General features: G+C 38.4%; 1 protein-coding gene across 2 annotated transcripts in view; it reads right to left on the reverse strand.

The window, feature by feature from the left end:
• The window catches only part of znrf3 (zinc and ring finger 3), a 76117-nt gene that overhangs the window by 11931 nt on the left and 46010 nt on the right, over nt 1–18176 (reverse strand). The gene's annotated exons all lie outside the window — the stretch shown is intronic.

Consider the following 18176-nt stretch of genomic DNA (forward strand, 5'->3'; position numbering starts at 1 on the left):
TGCAACCCTGCACGGCAAGAGTGGAATTTGAACTGAAGTCTGCGGAGCGCGCTCGGAAAAGTTGAACAAAGTTATCAGGGGTTTCCAGCTGTTAGAAAATGTGAGCGTCTTTCATGTGAGAGGCAGGAAAAGTTGCAGCACAGAGGTCCTTTTGAAGAGTTCTGCTACAGGCGAGAGATAAAAGAAACGCTTGCATTTGCAGAACCCAAGGTATCTCCTCGCAGAATCCAAATTGGCATTCCCTCGTCAAAAAGGAGGAAAGGAAAGGAAAGCTGTTGTTTTATCTTAACTCCTGCCTTCCCCAACCATCCTTCCTCAACCCTCTTGATTCGTACTGCCCTATTTAGACAACGTTTTGATGTCTGCTCTACAAGATCTAAAGGAGCGCAGCTAGGATCATATCCTGGTATTATCAAGTGCCCTTGGGTTCCTGCCAGCACTCTTAACTGGCGGGAAGAGGAGGGGGTGAGGATCAAAGTGACAAGGCGCAGTGCCGCGACTCTGCTGCCGCCTGGCTGGAGAGTGTCTCCACGCCAAGCTGCAGGCCAGCTGAAAAGGGGGGCGTGTGGTGGTATGTGTGGGGGAGGCTTTCACAGAGCGTGACGTTGATTCCTGAGGTGACGTTTTCAGAAATGTGATGCGGAGCAAGTTTCTGGGCAATTTGTCCCAGAGAGGAACAGGTTCAAGGAATTAAAACAAAAAGAAACTTCAGTGACGTTTAAGAACAAAGGAATTCTGAAAGATTGTATTGTTATTCATCAGGCGCTCATTCTTTTACCCCATGAAGAGAAGATACGATCTTCTTTTCAAGTCGGTTATCTCAAAGGCCTCAGTTATGCATCCCTATTGGTCGTTTCCAATCTAGGCAAGACTCAGCTTTTAGGTGATCATTTCAGCAGTTTGTCATTTCATACCAGACTTTTTCATCAATACAAAGTCAAAGTTATGTCCCGACCTTGGGACAAGTTGTACCCGCTTCGTAGACGTTTCATACTTTGACAAGCAACATTTTGTAATCTAGTCAGTCTACTACAAGAAAATGTGGTTACAGTTGCTGACCTTTGGAGAGGTCAAGAGTTATCCATCATACTTCAAACAGAATGGAGTTGGGATGCAAGGTAAAGTGTTAAGACCTTTACCTTGGTCTTAACACTGAAACCTCTGATTGAACATCAGAGGTTTCAGGTTCCTCACCAACTTGAACGTCATCTGATATTTCCAAACATTTGATGAAGTTTGCATCTTTTAAATCATCAAAGACTTGATCATACGTAAAGTGACTTTTGCTGATAGTCTGATGCAGCCTGTATCTCTGACCTCTTCTCGTCCTCTGAGGTCTTCTGGTCTACGGGTGTTAATGGTTCAGGAACACATTTTAAGACTTTAGACCATCACAATTCACGTGGATTGTGCTGCCTCTGTCTTTACACTTTTGGTTGAGTTTATTCTTTTCAGAAACACCTGAAAACTTATTTATACAGACAAGGTTTTAGTTTGTTTTTATCTGTATGATTTTTCTATGCCATATATGCTTTTTAATGCTTTTCTGTTTCGTCCTTTGTGTTTTTATTTTCCTGCCTGTTTTTATAGTAGAGAACTTTGTGATTATGCAGAGCTGTGAAGTGTCTTGCGCATTTCCTTGCTATGACTAATACATAAAACACTCAGAGCTCAGGTTTGTACCTAAAAACAAATTCAGCCGTGAGCCACATTGTCTCCTGCAACCGTTCTGCATTTAACCTGAACTTGGCGTGACATGAAAAAAGAAAGACAGAATTTGAAACCTGTCACGCTTCAGACTGATCCATTTGACTTTTTCACCTGTTAAAACTGGCAAAGACTCCTTAGGGGAAAAAAAAAAAAATTAAAATTAAAACTGAATCTAAGATCACATTTTGTGACAATACGTATAAACAGATAAACATCCGCAATGTTTACTTTGAAAATATATTTAATCACGTAGTTTTTTCTTATTAGTTTATTATCATTTTATATAATCTGATATAATCAGCTCATCAAAAACATTTGGGCTGAATAGAAAAGTTACATAACCAAACCAACAGAAGGTCTCTGATATTGAGACGCATATTTATCATTATCTGTTGATTTAATTTTGAATGTAAACACATCACGACCCTCTGACTCAATTAGATTTCCCCTTGGCTTAATCCACAGAGAAGATGTTTATGAATCAGTTTTTCAGATCTCATTAAAGGCCAATTAACCCAGCAAGCCGATTCCATCTTTCCCAGTGGTGAAATCAGAGACACACCATTAACACGAGCCTCCTGTTCCTTCGCTCCTCTACATAAACTAACATCACTCCACTTTTATGCTTTTATCCACTTTTGTATTCGGAAAGTTCAAAAGAAGGAAGAGCGGAATCTCAGCTCGGCTTTTTCCCTCTCACCCAGTTTTCTCTCAGCTCCACACCGATGCTGCCCCCCTCCACTGCACATTTAATTCAGCACAAGTCTGCTGCTGCTTTGATGTTAGCTCTCGCAGTTAATAATTAATAGCTCTTGGTAAGAAGCTTTGAGAAGAAAGAGATCTCCCTCCTGAAGAATCTCCACTCGGGCAGGCCTGCGCTGCAGTGCAGGGACTTGCCTGACGACAACAAAAATGCACCCACAGGCAAACCTCTCCTCCTTCAAACACTTGACACAAAACTACAACCTTGGACACCACAGGAAGGATAAACGCTGCTAAAATATTGCTAAAAACCCAAACGCTTCAATGAGCAAATGCCGTTTACCTCACAGCCTCAAACCGGCTATAAAGTTTCAAGTGGCAGCGTTCTTGTGTAAGGAGATAATGTTCAGGCAATTTGAGATGGCATTCAGTCTTCTGTGGAAAACTTTTTAGAAAGAAGAATCACTTAGGAAACGCAAGGTTTTATTCATACGCTTTTTATTGAGACCAAATGGGGATGTTTTTTTTTTTTTAGGAAGTACGGTCATTAAAATGACCAAGTGCTTCTCCATGAAGACGGCACTGAGACAAGACAGATGAAAGCTTCATAAAGTGAAGAATTTTGCAGTAATACTCAGATTTACAGATTCAGTTCTGAAAACTAGGGACTCCTGCAACTTTTTAGCAAAGTTTTTTTTTTTTCCCTTACAGTCATGGTTAAATGAAAACACAGATACAAATCCCTTATTGGCAATAAAACACACAGAAACAGAGCTGTACATTATATGTTGCAAATGTAAAATTATGGCAATATAAATCAGTGATTCTTGAGAATAAGGACAAAACAGGTCCTATGGATAAAGCATGAAATTTTAATAAAATATACACAAAATACTTTTTTTTTCAAATATCTAACTAAACTAACCTGGGTCATGTGAGCACAACAATGTATATTTTTCTTTTTTCTGCTGAATATTTTTTTATTTTAAACATTGTAGTCGGTGGATGATGCCTGTAAAAGCCCTTGTCCAGGAGCAGAACTCAACGCATTCTTATAGTTTAAAACAATTAAAGAAATACTAAAATTATATATTATGACAATTAGTCATATAAATAATTATAAAAGTATCGATAAATTGAATTAAAAATAATTTTTAGATATTTTCCAACTCCGTTGAAATTTGTCCCTAGTTTTTGTCAACACCGTCAGAAATGAAAAGAATGTAAAAAAATCAGGCATTATTGGGGGGCACCAGAACTTCTGAGGACCCCATGACGTTGTCTTTTCTCTTCCTTTGCTAGGAGGGCTAGTTAGCTCCGGTTAGCTTAAGTTATTCTTTAGTTTTTTCTTCTGTTTTATTCCTAAGTTGTTTGTCACAACCATGATGTGTCAACTCCATAACTGACAATTTACAAAACTTTGATGAAATTTTGCGAAATAAAAGCTTAATTTTGGTAAACTGTAAAGATTTCATGGACCTGACGAGCTACAATATGGCCTCCTTCAGAATAACATCATATAAATTGAGGTAGTTTGGCATTTCGTCAACTCCGTCAGATGTCAACTCCGTCAGAGTTTTTCTGACTCTTTCAGTGAAATTGTTGTCAAATCTCACTTAATTGTGCAACTAATTCATTTTAATGTATTTTACATGAATTGCATTACTTCACATGTACCAAGTTTTTCATTTTACTCACTAGTTTGTCACCACCTTCAGTTCTGTGTCAACTCCGTCATGCACTGTCAACTCCATCAGATGGACTTTTTCTTGTTTTTTGTTTTAAATAATATTTATTTTATTTCTTGAGAAGCATTTGTCTGTAAATTGAGTAAAAATATCACTAATGCGGTATTTTAAAAATCATTTTAGATTTATTTTTGTCAGATGGTGATGACAAAGTTCTGGGTCAGGTCGATTAAAAATGTAATTTAAAAAAAAAAAAATCGCAACTGGGAGCCTGTACCTTAGCATCTTCATATTTTCTAAACATTATTTGTCATATTTGCATACATAAGGTTGAGAAATAATAAAAAAAAAATGGGAAAATTAAAACCCATTTTGTCCCTATTCTCAAGAATCACTGAAATATATTATGAAAATTGGAGAGAACTGCTTGGACTGCAACAAATGTTAGCCAATTAGCATGAATTAATTCAGCTTCTATGCACCACAAACTTCCAGAAAATAGAAAAACAGCTGAAACACTGCTTGATAATTTTCAAGAATTTGTTTATCTACCAAAACAGTAGATGCAACCACATGTCACTTTATTAGCAACACTGAGTTGTTTAGATAAAAATAATGAATTAAATATTTTTCCAGGAGATTGTGGTTGAGAAAGACATCAACACTGTTGGGTATTTTATTATTTAGCGCAGAGAACCAACAGAGATTCATTCATTATCGCACATCACACATTTTCCTAATATCACGAGGAAGCTGAAATGAAAAAGCTGAGACTGAAAGTGCAACCTTGCTACTTCCAGATGAGTAGAGTTTAAAAGTAGCAGCCAAGAGCTGCTAATGTACTTTATGAGATGATCATCATTATTTGTGACCTCCATAAAAGCAGTTCTCAGCGAGTTTGCTGTTTTCGAGCATACATATTGATGAGGTGATTTCCAATCTATTTAGGCCCATCAATCTACTGAGAGAAAGAGTATTTATAGGTGGAAAAAGGTTGAGGGCAGCCAGGCTTACCAGGAGTGGATCTCACAGTCAACATCTGACTGAGAGATGCTCATGCAGATTTTATGACACAGCTAGAAAGGAGAACAACTTGTTCTCCTTCATAAAAATAAAGGCTTGCATTAGGAAAGCTCATATTTTGTCATGATATATGACAATATGTTTGGTGAAAGCCAAATACAGCATCTCTGGTGGTAAACATTTTTTGCCAAATGTCAAACACGATAGTGGAGGGATGATGCTGCAAGTTAATCTACAAAGTGTCTTTACATTCAAAACTTTTTGAACTTTTTTGAATAATAAACCAATCTTGACTGGATTGTTTGATAACTAGGATCACTTGCAAAGTGTGCATGACTAAATTGAATTGATTTTTTTTGGAACTTGATATGACTGGTGGTATTTAAGCAAACTGAACTGAAGTGAGTGATTCTTTGGGCTTGTTTTGCAAAAACAGGACCTTGGAGTCATTGAGTCAACCACAAACTCTGTTTCAAATGAAATGTGAGGTTGTCTGTCCAACAACTGCTAATCAATGAGACAATGAATCCAAACAACTGCAAATTTACAACAAAGACAAAAAAAAAAGGAAATATTTGGCGTTGCAATAATCGAGTTCAGTTGCATACCACAACCTCACGTAATGCTTTATTTGCACATTTCAGTGTTAAATAGAGTTGTTTTTAATTCTTCTCATTTTTTGAGTGAACTCCACTTTTCAAAATAAAAAAAGTGCATTTTTCCTATTTTCTTTTTTTACATCAACACTTCATTTGGGTTTAGCCTCAAGATCTTTCATCTCATCTGCATTTAGCAAAATGTGATCATTTGATGACAAACTTGTAAAGTCATCTACAGCGCCACTTGCTGATGAACTATTGCAGTCTGCTCTGCTCACCTGATGCACAGTTGTAATGCACCATCACCTTTATGTGCAGCCTGGTGCTTAAATCCTTGCATGCCTGTAATCTTGTAATAATCCAGATGTCATGGAAACCACTGTTGGTTGCCAGTGATGCTAAACACAAAAACAATTAGTTTCCCATCAACAATCAAAAATATTATTGATAGGAATTAATATATCCGAGTGTTGTGCCAATTTCTTTCACACCACTAAAACTGAATACATTCATGCTCATTAATCATTCCAAAACAATTTCATAGTCAAATTATTATCCTAATCACGTATCAACATTTTTATAAAACAAAGTGTTTAAACATGCAGAGATCATGACATGATGCGTCATGTAGTGATCTGGAAATGTAACTGCAGAGCATTTGCAGCCTGACGTTTAACTCCAATGTCATTCTAATGAGGCTAAACTGTTATTTAAAAAATGCAGTCATTTCTGTATTTTCAAGGAGATTGACACCAGACACCTCCATGAATCTGAAAAAGTCAAGCTGCTATAAACACTGGATGATTGGTTAAGCTCCAGTGTTGCCACAAATCCTAACTCGTGTAATGTTGAGACAAAATGTGCTCAGATATACTTAAAACTGCAGCGGTCAGGTGTGACTGCATTGAGCTGTGACTTTTTCCTTCATCTTTTCTGCACCCACAAACTCTTACACCCTGCTTGCATCAGACCTCTGCTGAGTCCCGGCAGGAAACGGATACAGTTTACAAGATGAGTGCATGAGTTTTCTGTTTATATTATGTTTAAAGCCATGAGGAATATGATGTAGAAATACATTTCCAATAGCAGGTCTACATAGAAATATGTGGGCAGAGCACAAAAAACACACCTTTAAGGGAAAATATCGAGGCTCTTTTCTGCATTTTTTTTACATCTTTCATTTGCTTTGTGTGATATCAGGGAGAGGTTTGCTCAGCTCAAAGTGAACATTTTCAAACAATAAAACATGTTTGTGACAAATCGACATAAATTTGGATAGAAAGTTACAAAAAAAAAAAAAAAAAGATGAAACATCATCTTTGGTGTTTAGTAAAAGGTGAACTCTCAAACTAATCTGTGTGACCTGAAGGGGTGGTGTGGAGGGGTGGGGGCTTCTCAGGCACTTCAAAACACTGCTGGCTTAGCAAACTGCCCACTGGCCCTAAGGCATGAGAATTAGGGAATGATCTTCCCAGAGCGAGCAGAAAAACCACAGTAGAAAGTACTAAGAGCCCAGTCTAGACACAGAGAAAAATGAAAGCTATGTTTAGCATCCCTAAGTAAGCCCGCCAGCTTGTAAGATCTGAGGAAGAGACGTTTTCGCTCGTCTAGAGAGACTTTTCTCAGCCTTGCACCCTATCCATCACTCACACGGACAAAGGCTTCTCAGATTTCACACACCTGCAAAATAATGTATTTAGTTATGAACACATGAACAAGAGACTTGCTGAAATCCAGACAAACACTGATACACCTGCAAAGCATGGCCGACATGCTTGTCCCTTTATCACATTACTCCCTCCGTCTTCCCTGCTTTCTTTTCATCTGCTCTTTTCTTTTTTTTCCTCCTCCTCTCCATGCGTTCCCTTCCCTCTCTCTGCACTGCTATAATTAAGGCAATTAAGTCTTCAGAAGACTCTCCACTGCTATTATGCCGTAATTTCATGTTGCCTCCTGGCTTTACGGTTTATTAAAAGATAAAGGCATACTTTTCTCCCATGGATTTTCTCATATGTGGTCTCTCCTCCTCCTTTTCCCCCTCTATCCATGTCGCAGCAGGCGAGTGTGCCAAGGCATTATTTTCATTCAGCTAAAATAAAATCCTGCTTTTCAAACGAGAAAGCAAAAATGAGAGCTGCTGACTTTTTTAATGCTCCCTCATGAAGTCATCAGTTGTTCAACATCCAGTCAGACAACATTAATCACTCTGTGTCTTACTGTTTGATGTTAGCACATAATGTTGATGTGTCATAGCATGTTTTTTTTTTAATAATTTATTTTGGCTGCGGATCATTTAATCAACAGGTTTGATACTTGTTCTGCTGGATCTGCTCACTTGCAAGCTGCAAAATAAAGGACTTTCCTGTTCTTGCGTACGCTCAGGCTGTACTCTGCAGCCATTTTTGTGAAGGCAAATAACCTTTGAATCAAACCTGCTAGTAATGACTTTTCATGAATCCATTTTTAATTAGATGATGAGAAATATCTTGGAAATGTGGAATCTTAAAGGTGAATCCTACGTCTGACTGTAGGCTTTGACAATTCCTGAATATTCTCAAACTTTTGAACTCTTTTTTTCCTGTTTAATATTAATGCTGCTGTTCCTTCACTCGAGACATTTTAAAGTAATCTCTTGGAGAGTCTGATGCATCTTTTCTTCTTAAAAATACTCTCCTGTGGCCTACCGGTGAGCGTGTCTCCTCAAACACCTCTCCTCTTAAACACTGCATACAAACTGAAGGCTTCCTGAATATGAAGAAAACAAAGACGGTTTGAACCACTGTTGTAAGCCTGTGACCACCATTCTAATATCAAACATGCACACAGGAGGTAGGGAGAGAAAGTGAAGGGTGAACTGGTCACTGCTGCTTCTAACAAATGGGGATGACTGACCTAAAATTGGCTGCAAGACTCCGACTTTCATTCCCAGAGACCAATAAAATGTTGACGCAATAGACTAAAAGTAAAATGTCCCCACAAGTCAGGAGTTAATGGGCTCATCTCGTAAATATGGCACATAATCATTCAGAAACCCAGGCAAAATTCACTCACTTTCCCCCATATAAACTAAAACAAATGACTAAATATCCACCAAGAACACCGAGTCCATATTTTCTTCTATTTTGTCTGTTATTTGAGGAACTTTTCTCTCTGACGATGGTTCTAATATAATTTTGAAGAAATGCTTGAGCATAAGTAGTCAGTGTTTTAGCTACATTTTTTCAGCATTCAGAAAACTTTTCACTAAAGTAGCAATCTGATCCTTAGCAAACATGTACTCTGAACTGCTAGCTTGACTTTGGTGTTGGTTTCCAGAAGCACAATTGAACTTCAAATGTCCAAATGCAAAACTAGAATCATTAGATGTAGTTAGCTCGACTTTTACGCAAAATCATTTCAATATGAGAAAAGGATTTACTTTTTAGTCAATGGACATTCATTGTCGCAAGTTGCTAAGTAAGAAAAGTGTCAAAGGTTGTTTTAAAGGTAAGATTACGCAGATGATACACAGTTCTACATTGCCATGTCACCAGATGACTCTGAACCAATCCAAACACCAAACAGATGGTTAGACAAATTATTGCATGGCTGTGCCAAGGTTTCTGAATTTCTGAAGTTATTATCTTTGGACCTAAAGAAGAACGATCAAGAGTTAGCACATAGCTCCAGTTCTTACAGCTAGAAACCAGAGATCAGGCCTGAAATCTGGGTGTAGTGATGGACTCAGACCTGAACCTTCAGAGACACATAAAGATAATCACAAAGTCAGCCTTTTATCAGCTGAAGAAGAACTTCTCTAAAAATGTTTTAAGAAACTCATCCATGTGTTTATCTTTCGCCAAATCATTTACTGCAATAGTGTCTTCACAAGTCTTTTCAGAAGATAAGTATCTGAGCAAGAATATGAAAAATAAGAACTGTTGCTCTGAAAGCCAGATTAATTTCTGGTGCATTTTGATGATCAGACATGAGACTTTTTAGTAGTCATGGTGAAGGGAGTTAGCACTGTTAAATTAAATTTGTTTGGGTTAAAAAAAAAAAGGTTTAAACATAAAAACAACTACTATGATATAAAAAGTGAGGAATCTGCATTCACTTCACTTGGTACTTCATTCTTGAACTGGTCCAGCTCACTCATGCCAACTTAATTAACAGTTTGGTTTTCCTCAAAGATCCTATATTGATCATTTTTAAGTAGTTCTATCAGTTATATGATGGGGAGCTACAGTGCAATCACCAAATTAACCTTAGAAATACTGTATTTACTAGGAAAATAGCTAATTTTCCAGTACCTCACAAACATACACAAAAACATCCTTTTGCCTTTTTGCTGTGATCATCTTTAGATTTCTGAAAAATCCTGACTGGAGTTAAGAATTTGCTCCAGTCTCTTAAATTCAGAAAGGCTGCTTCCTTATGTGGCATTTAGTCAAATTAATTTATATGAACAGAAACAGAAAAAGCTGCAGACTTTGTACAAAAATCAATACTTTCATATAAAGTGTTGAAGTGTGTGTAATATTTTGAGTTACAGGCATATAAGCCTCAGGTTAAAAAGTTTCTCTGTTGTAAAAATTTACTTATTCCCAAAGAGACGTGGAGCGGCAGATCTGAAAGGTAACCATGCAGAGAAACCAATCCAGCTAAGACTGCAATGATTCACTCCTGTCTGTACCAACCATTATGCACACACTGCTACAAAAAATAAAGCCAGTCCTGCAGTGATACCAGTCAGGAGGCAGAACCCGTTCTCATGGGTAGTTTAAATCCCCAAACGCAGGGAGGAGCTGAGCAACAAACACAAAACCACATGAAGACTTTTTGGAATCGGTTTTCATCAGAGGTTCAATTCTGGATGCTTCTCCACTTCTCCAAATCCACAAATTGTTAAAGCTAAAAAAAAAAGAGAAATCACTCGCTACACATTTTGTTTGTCTCCATTTCCAGTTCAGGCTTTCTTCAAAGCTCAGCTAAAAACTTAAACAACAACCTCGCTCCTGTTCTGCATCTGCCTCAGCGCACAATATAGGGTGGCTATTCACCCAACATTGCGTAACATCAATTATATAAGTGAACTGTGCGATCAAAATGTGTTTTTGCACAGGCGTGCATGCATGTGTGCGTGGAGGCACCTCTCAGGAGGCCTGCCAGTGTAACTTGGCAACCAGCCGGCCCCATTAAAGAGTTCAGGGACGGAGAGAGGTGTACTGAGAGGTGCCTTCTCTCATCATAAGACATGCGTTTGGTACTTGTGTTACAGTGAAACTTATGAGCAATATTAAGTCTTGAAATAACACTGAGGTGACAGAACTGAAGCTGCTCTGCCAGATTTTCCAAAACGAGTCCAATTTGAACAGAAAGTTGTCTGAACTGGGTAATTTTCTTAACTATATTCTACTATAAATGAATTGTTTCTAATCTAATTAGAAGTCTTTGCAAGTCTTGGATGCTACTTAGAAAAAAGTCCATTAAAAGATCATCACATGGTGAATCTCTACAGAGTATATAGGGCAATGTGCAGTGGGTAATTCTCAGCATGTGATTGCCACTACTAATTATAATTACATGAGCAGATCAAATGTTTGCCAAGCATAACTTCCTGTCACATGTCCTTATAGAAGAAAGTTTTTCTCAGATTATTGCTATGGCAGCTCTAATCACTAAAATAAGCATTGTACATTAGAAATTTAAAAAGAGAAGAAATTAATGAGTGCCGCTGTAGCTACTATAAAAATCCTACATAGATCAGTTTTCTATTATAGCCTAACTGCTAAATTGAAATAAAATATAATTATAAATCATTAGTTTAAATAAGAAGCTGATGAGGAATAAAAAAACCAGGAACTTGGGAAAAAAGTGAAAAAGCAACTTTACTGGAGTTTATCTCACCTTTTTCGACAAAAGTACATATTGATTTATAAATTACATGGATAGAGATAAAACCGTGGGGCTTCAACATTAAAATATCATAGATAAATACCAAAAAAATCTTAAAAAACAAACTGATTGAAAAAAAAAATATATAAAAGTTATTAAACTGTCAGTACAGTCTAAGCTTCTTCAGCCAGAATAAAACTTGTTTTGTTCTTTTCAATTCTATTTAGCAAAACTGCTATCATTTTTTATGTCATTAAATTTTTCATATGCAGCTCTGGAACAAAAATTAAGAAACCATGTTTCTCTGGTTTTACTCTTTGTAGGTACACGTTTGAGTACAATGAACATTATTCTTTTATTCTACGAACAATTGAAAATGAGAAATGGTGAAAATAAAGATGCAGTGCCTTCAGACCTCAAATAATGCAAATAAAACAAGTTCATATTCATTTAGAAACAACAATACTAATGTTTTAACTCATTTGAACATTAGATGTTGGGGTGGATTTTTCTCAGTTTTTATTCCTTTACTCATTAGCTTGAGAAAACCAACATGAGCCAACATGCTCCATTTCAAACAAAAATCCCATAAATATTGGCACCATTTTCTGCACATAAAAAAAAATATGCTGGCTTTGTTATTAAAGCAAAATCAAAACTATGTTATATACCTTGATCATATTTTGGGGGATAAAATATATCCTAATTGCTGTTTAGTGTACAAACAAGACATTCTGAGTTGCATTGAAGTGAAAGTTAAACAAATGTTTTGGAGATTGAGACCCAACAACAAAGTTCACCAAGTTTCAACATCAAATGAACCGGCGCAGCTTTAATCAGGAATTATGTGAGAAAGGGAGAATATAAATCAGGGCTTCATGTTGGATTATTGGTTAGCATTATGACCACACAGCAAGAAGGTTTTCTCCACGTTTTCTCTGAATACAGTAAAAAAAACAAAAACCATCCATCTCATCCACTGCGCAGTCTTAATCATTTTGATGTTTAATTTATTTAACTTGGGAGACTGAACTCAGAAATTCTTATAAAGTGACACATTTCAAAGTTTGTTCAAGCTCAGAGTTAGCTTTTCTTTATAAGCACTTTTACTTTCTAGAACCCATGTTTTTTGGGAAGTGGAGCGTGATGTTAGTTCTTTCCAAACTCATGAGATTGGATAAACATAAAGTGATGGATGAGTTTCGATCCCTTGATTCCACCTTCCTGAGCAGCGCAGAGTCGTTTACGTCTCTAACCATAAGCTTTTCTTCTGCTTTGTGCACCGCAGGAAGCATTTCCTGCCTTTCTCCGAGCGCCTCGATGTCTTTCAGAATCAATCGCACACAAAAATAAGAACGCAGAAGCAAATTCACAGACTCAGACCGCCACTAATCAACAAGCCCTTCAGTCTTCCCTCTCCCGCTGCCCATCATTCCCGTCCTGCTGAGAACAAACGCCGAGCCGGGAGGAGCGGACAACCGCTAATTAAATTTCCTCCTCTTTTCCTCCCTGCCCCCTTCCATGTTGTTTTGTTACCGGTTTTGGTCTTTTGTGATTCACAGGAAAAACAAACACGGTTTCCGGCGAGGCCCAGGAACACTACTCTTTAAGTGCCCTTTTCTCCTCCTACTGTCTAAACAGGAGTTGTTTGGAGAAAAGTTGCATAAGTCTGAGACATTGACAGATGAACAGCATTTTTTCCTCCTTTTCTTAAGCAGTTTTTGTGGAGCGTAATTCTCGTTATTGATTGAATCATCATTTTGAGTCAAGTGTTGCTACCCACCGCTTTAATTTCCCTTTGAAGCAGCTCTACTGATCTCAGTTTTAGGATTTTATTTTTGATGTTTATATTTCTAAACTTGGAATAATATCTAATTGTGGGCTTAGCTTTTCCTATAAACAGAAAGTTTTTAAAATTTTTCAAACAATGACAAAGAAAGTAGAAAACAAAACCAGAAGCATTGAAAGAATATTACAAAAGCGTATTATGGTCGCTGTTTACAATACTAATTGAAAACGTACTAATTTTTCTTCTCTGACCAAAAGGTCAAGCTGAAAAATTACTGTTTTTCCCATCAAGTCACTACAGAAGAATCTGAATGTCTATGTTTGTTTTGAGCTTAGTAAAAATCAGATAAAGTTAGGGATGTATAAGTTCATGTATAAAATAAGGATAATCACCTTTGCTTCACTTTCTGTCTGGTTCAAAACTTCTTCATCAAGGTATGTGCAACACATTTTTCTTTCCTCTTTGTGTAAACATTGTTACTGATCAATAAAATGTGACCAATTTATTTCATTGTGTTTTTTGAGAGAAAAATCAGGTCAGAACTCTAAGAACCACAGTAAATGTGTATGTCCGTAGCAGATTGTAATTCTTGCTTTATAGTTTTAAATCAAGGCAAGACTTTTCAGATATTTAAAGATAAAGTCAGTGATGGCAGTTTGAGATGATTCTTCGTATGCAAATAAAATCAAAACACAGATCTCAGTCAAGCCAAGCCATCTCTGCAAACTGACACTTTTCCTTTACTCCTAATTCGTCTGAAGTCAGAAGATTCTCACTAATCTCCCTCCACCTAAAGCTGCTGAAGGAAACCGTGTCCCTCCCTGCTGTAGGCAGAAGCTGCTGCCGCTGCTGATGCCTGGGCAAACAGCAGAGAAGTTCAGCCTCATTTTACGCTTGATTCTCACCGGACAAGCCAACCAGAAGAGTTTCAGTCATCGAGATCAACCAAACCTTTAACGATTCGAGCCGAACAACAAGAAAATAAGCACAGGCAGAAGCAGCCTGGCTCCGGCAGATCAGGACCAGCTTCCTTCTCACTGATGGCTCAAAATCGAAGCAGCAGAGCGAGGTATATCGTTTTTAGTTCATGAATTCATCTAAATCAGAACTGGCGTCTACATTAGTCACATTTCAGGCCTACAGCTAGTTTAGAGGAGGCTACTACAAAGTTAATTTAGCTCATCCTCCCTGAACAAAGTGATGTTACACACCAGAACATGCACAGAAGCATTTATAGAGGTGGAATAAGACGCTAATTGTGAATGCATTGCTATTTTTCTGCTTTTATGGTGAATGACAGACTTCCATTCTTCCAGAGGAAGCATTAACTGATCACAAAGCAGATGAGAGCATGAAAAAACTGAGGAAAAGGATTTTCATTTCATTAGGGTTGCACAAATTACAGTTTTCTGATCCTTTAAAGCTGACCTGACGATTCCGATTTTACCCGATACATTTTTTATTTTTGTCTGAAAAGGCTGGTAGGAGTGTGGTGACTACTGTTAATCACACACATGCAGACATGACCTGGTGGACCTGCTGAATCCAAAGTCTAACTCTGCACTAAACATTGTGTTGGATATGAATTTAAGATATCTGGTATGTTGTCGTTTCATCTTTTGTGAACTGTCCAACAGATTGGTCAACAACTGCACACATAAGAGGGACGACTGCCAGAGAACTTCATGAGGCATTCCTGTTTGGTCACTGTCAACAGAAATAGTAAATCATGCAATAATGGCAGCAGCTCAATAGATTTATGCATCTACAGTAGAAGTGCTGAAGACGACATGCTGGAGTTAAAGCCAGGCAGATGCGCTGGCCTGAGTATTTCAGAAACTGCTGACCACACACAACCTTATCTCGGTTTTCCAGGAAATGGTTTGAAAAAGAGAAAATATCCAGTGAGTGGCAGATCTGTGACAAAATATTCCTTGTGGACATTAGAGATCAGAGAATAATGGGCAGACTGGTTTTAGATAATAATAATAATAATAATAATAATAATAATAATAATAATAATAAAAACAAGCAACAGGTTAAATACACGCCTGAAAACTAAGATATGCAGCTTTGAGGACTGTAGCTTCTACCAACTCCACCCAACGCCTCAAAACAACAATTTCTGAACTGCAAAGTTACTAGGTGTCACTTCTGTCAACCAAAAACAGGATTTACAAACTCCTCTATTGGAGAGGAGTCTTAAGTTTAGATTCAAAATTCAGATTCAGGTGTGAACAGCATAAAAAGTATGGATCCATCCTGCCTTGTATCAACACTTCAGGCTGATGGTCGTGACCTCCATCCCCTTTGTGACCACAGTGCACCAATCCCTTCTCAGTGTACCAGGTAAAAAAGTTAAAATGACCTCAACAGTGAAATATTGATCCAACAGAGCAGGATGCACTGGAACATCAGATCTGAATCATAGATGCAAAGACAACAAATCCTCCTCAACTTGATGCCATTATGTCAAAATGAACAACAAAAAAAAACATTCTTGAATGTATGTCATGAAGTAGTAAGGCAGTAAGTGCTTCCCATAAAGTGGCTGGTAATTGTAAATGTAAGAGTTTTGTCATTCGCAAAATACATCTCAAGAGTCAGATAATTACCCAAAGAAAGATTTATCATATGTTCCCTTAATTGTATTGTCATATTGGGCTCTAATAAGTGGGATCCCCACTCTCTGCCAGACGCATTCCCGTTCTCCATCCGCTTCCTATCTACATGTTTCATTTCTCCTCTTCCATTACCTCACCATCTTGAAGTGCACCCAGCTCTGATGTTGCCCCCATATATCCACACACACATCGTCCGTCTCCCTCCACCGTTTCCAACTTTGCCGCCCTGGCACGACTTAAAAGAGCGTTTGAACCGCAAGAGCAGGATAGTTTTCACCCCTGCTAACCCTCCACCAGAGGATTTGTGTGTGCATCAGATTAGCTGTGTGGGACCAGGAAGCCTTAGTTTCCAGCTGCACTGCCAGGCCATGTGCCCGGGTTTCAGACAACTTCCCTTCTGATTCACACAGCCAGGAGAGCAGAGATCCTCATCCACACAAGTGTGGGCTTAGTGGGAGCTGCAGAGAGAAAAGACGGGGCTTTGTTTGGTGTGGGCGGATGTCTGTCTTTTCTGAGATTTACTCCTTCCAAAGCTCATCTTTTGATCCAGCGCAGGACCATCTCTGAGGCGTTTTTATGCTAAAACCGGTGTGTGACTTTTTGAATAATTATAATTACGAAACATGACTGTTAGAGGGAAAAAACAACTTGTCAGAGATGCCAACCAAACTTTCCTCTTTTCCATCATTTCCGACTGTCGTCTCCCATCACCTTCCACTTTCTCTCCCCCAATCGCTCTCTCATCTCAGGTCCCCTGGGCTCCTTTCTTCTCTCTTTAAATAGAGGCCTGAGCTGTGAAGTCTAATAATGGTCATTTGGCCTCCCATTGAAAGGCGGGTAATTCGGCCCAGGAACGGCTCACTTTGAGCCACATGACACAAGGAGCTTCCCAGTGACCATGGAAACAAGCGCAGTGGGATCCCGGGTGCCTCCAACTGCCGTGAAACGTGGTGAAGCAGTGATTTAAGAGGAGGGGAGAGGGGTGGGGGTTATTTGGGATTGAAATAGGAAGGAAGGTGAGGGCTCCAACACAGGCTGGTCAGAGTGGAAACCTCTCCCGACACCCCGCCAGGAAGAGCGGCCAAGATAATATCAGCAAGTTGAGGCGTACACAAACATGAAAGGAGAGCTGGGAGGCAAACCCCCGAGTGCTCCATGCTTCACAAGTTTTTTTTCTTTACTTCCCTAACCTTTTTTTCCCTCTGTGTTCTCTCTGCTGCTCCTCCTCTCTTTTGCAGTTTCTCTTTCTATCCCTCCCTCCATGCTGCTGTGTTTGTGCAGTGGCTTTAAAGTGCAGAGCAGGGGGAGAAATGGCTAAGCTGTTAGCGCGCACTTTACCCCGCAAGCCCAGAATGCAGCTGCGGATTTGAGCTGGATTTGGTCGTAAAGTTAATTTAATAACGTCTTGATTGGATTCAAAGTGTTGACGCACAACCATTAGTCTTAAAAGCATCAGAGGAAACAAAAAGTATCCTTAAGAAAGCTGCATCACCCTCCACAACTACTGGCGTCTCTGTAAAGATCTGTAAACAGCCTTGAAATTGCATTCATCTTTTCTTGCTGTTGCATATTTTCCCCACTTAAAAGATTTACTGTGCATATTAGATGTCCTGTACTCTAATGGGACGTGAACTTGGGTCTTGTGATTTGGTTGAATGAGAAAACGTTTGAGCATTTTCGGCAACCAGGTGGAGTCTGGAGTGATTTTTGTTTTAAAATGAGAAAAAAGAGACACACCAATCAGACTTTTACTTTTTATATTCTTTGTGGTTCAACTGACCGATTCTGATTTCTTTCCTGTCCAAACTATGACGTCCTGCAGATTCCCTGACAGAGTTGGTAGTTTCAGATTCAACAGATTAACTCTATTAATGCACCAAAGCAAGTCTCATCTAATCGCCAAAACTCTTAAAGGTCCAAAGCACATCCTGTCAGTTTTGCTCATCAGCCCAAAATGTCAGCTACTATTTTTTTATGCATTTAATATGCGTTTTCAGTATATATCAAGTAAAAATTGTTCAGTTTTTGTTTGGCCAGTTGATTGGTGCATTTCTTGTCTTCTATGTTTGGGTGAAACTCAAACTCAGCCCATAATTTACCCAGATACCATCTGTCATTTCAATTTTTATTGAACAAACGTGACAATACCGATTACCGATACAGT

Source organism: Poecilia mexicana, unplaced genomic scaffold, assembly GCF_051168715.1.
Source record: "Poecilia mexicana isolate PSO_F unplaced genomic scaffold, ASM5116871v1 scaffold_9, whole genome shotgun sequence".
NCBI classification, from domain to species: domain Eukaryota; kingdom Metazoa; phylum Chordata; class Actinopteri; order Cyprinodontiformes; family Poeciliidae; genus Poecilia; species Poecilia mexicana.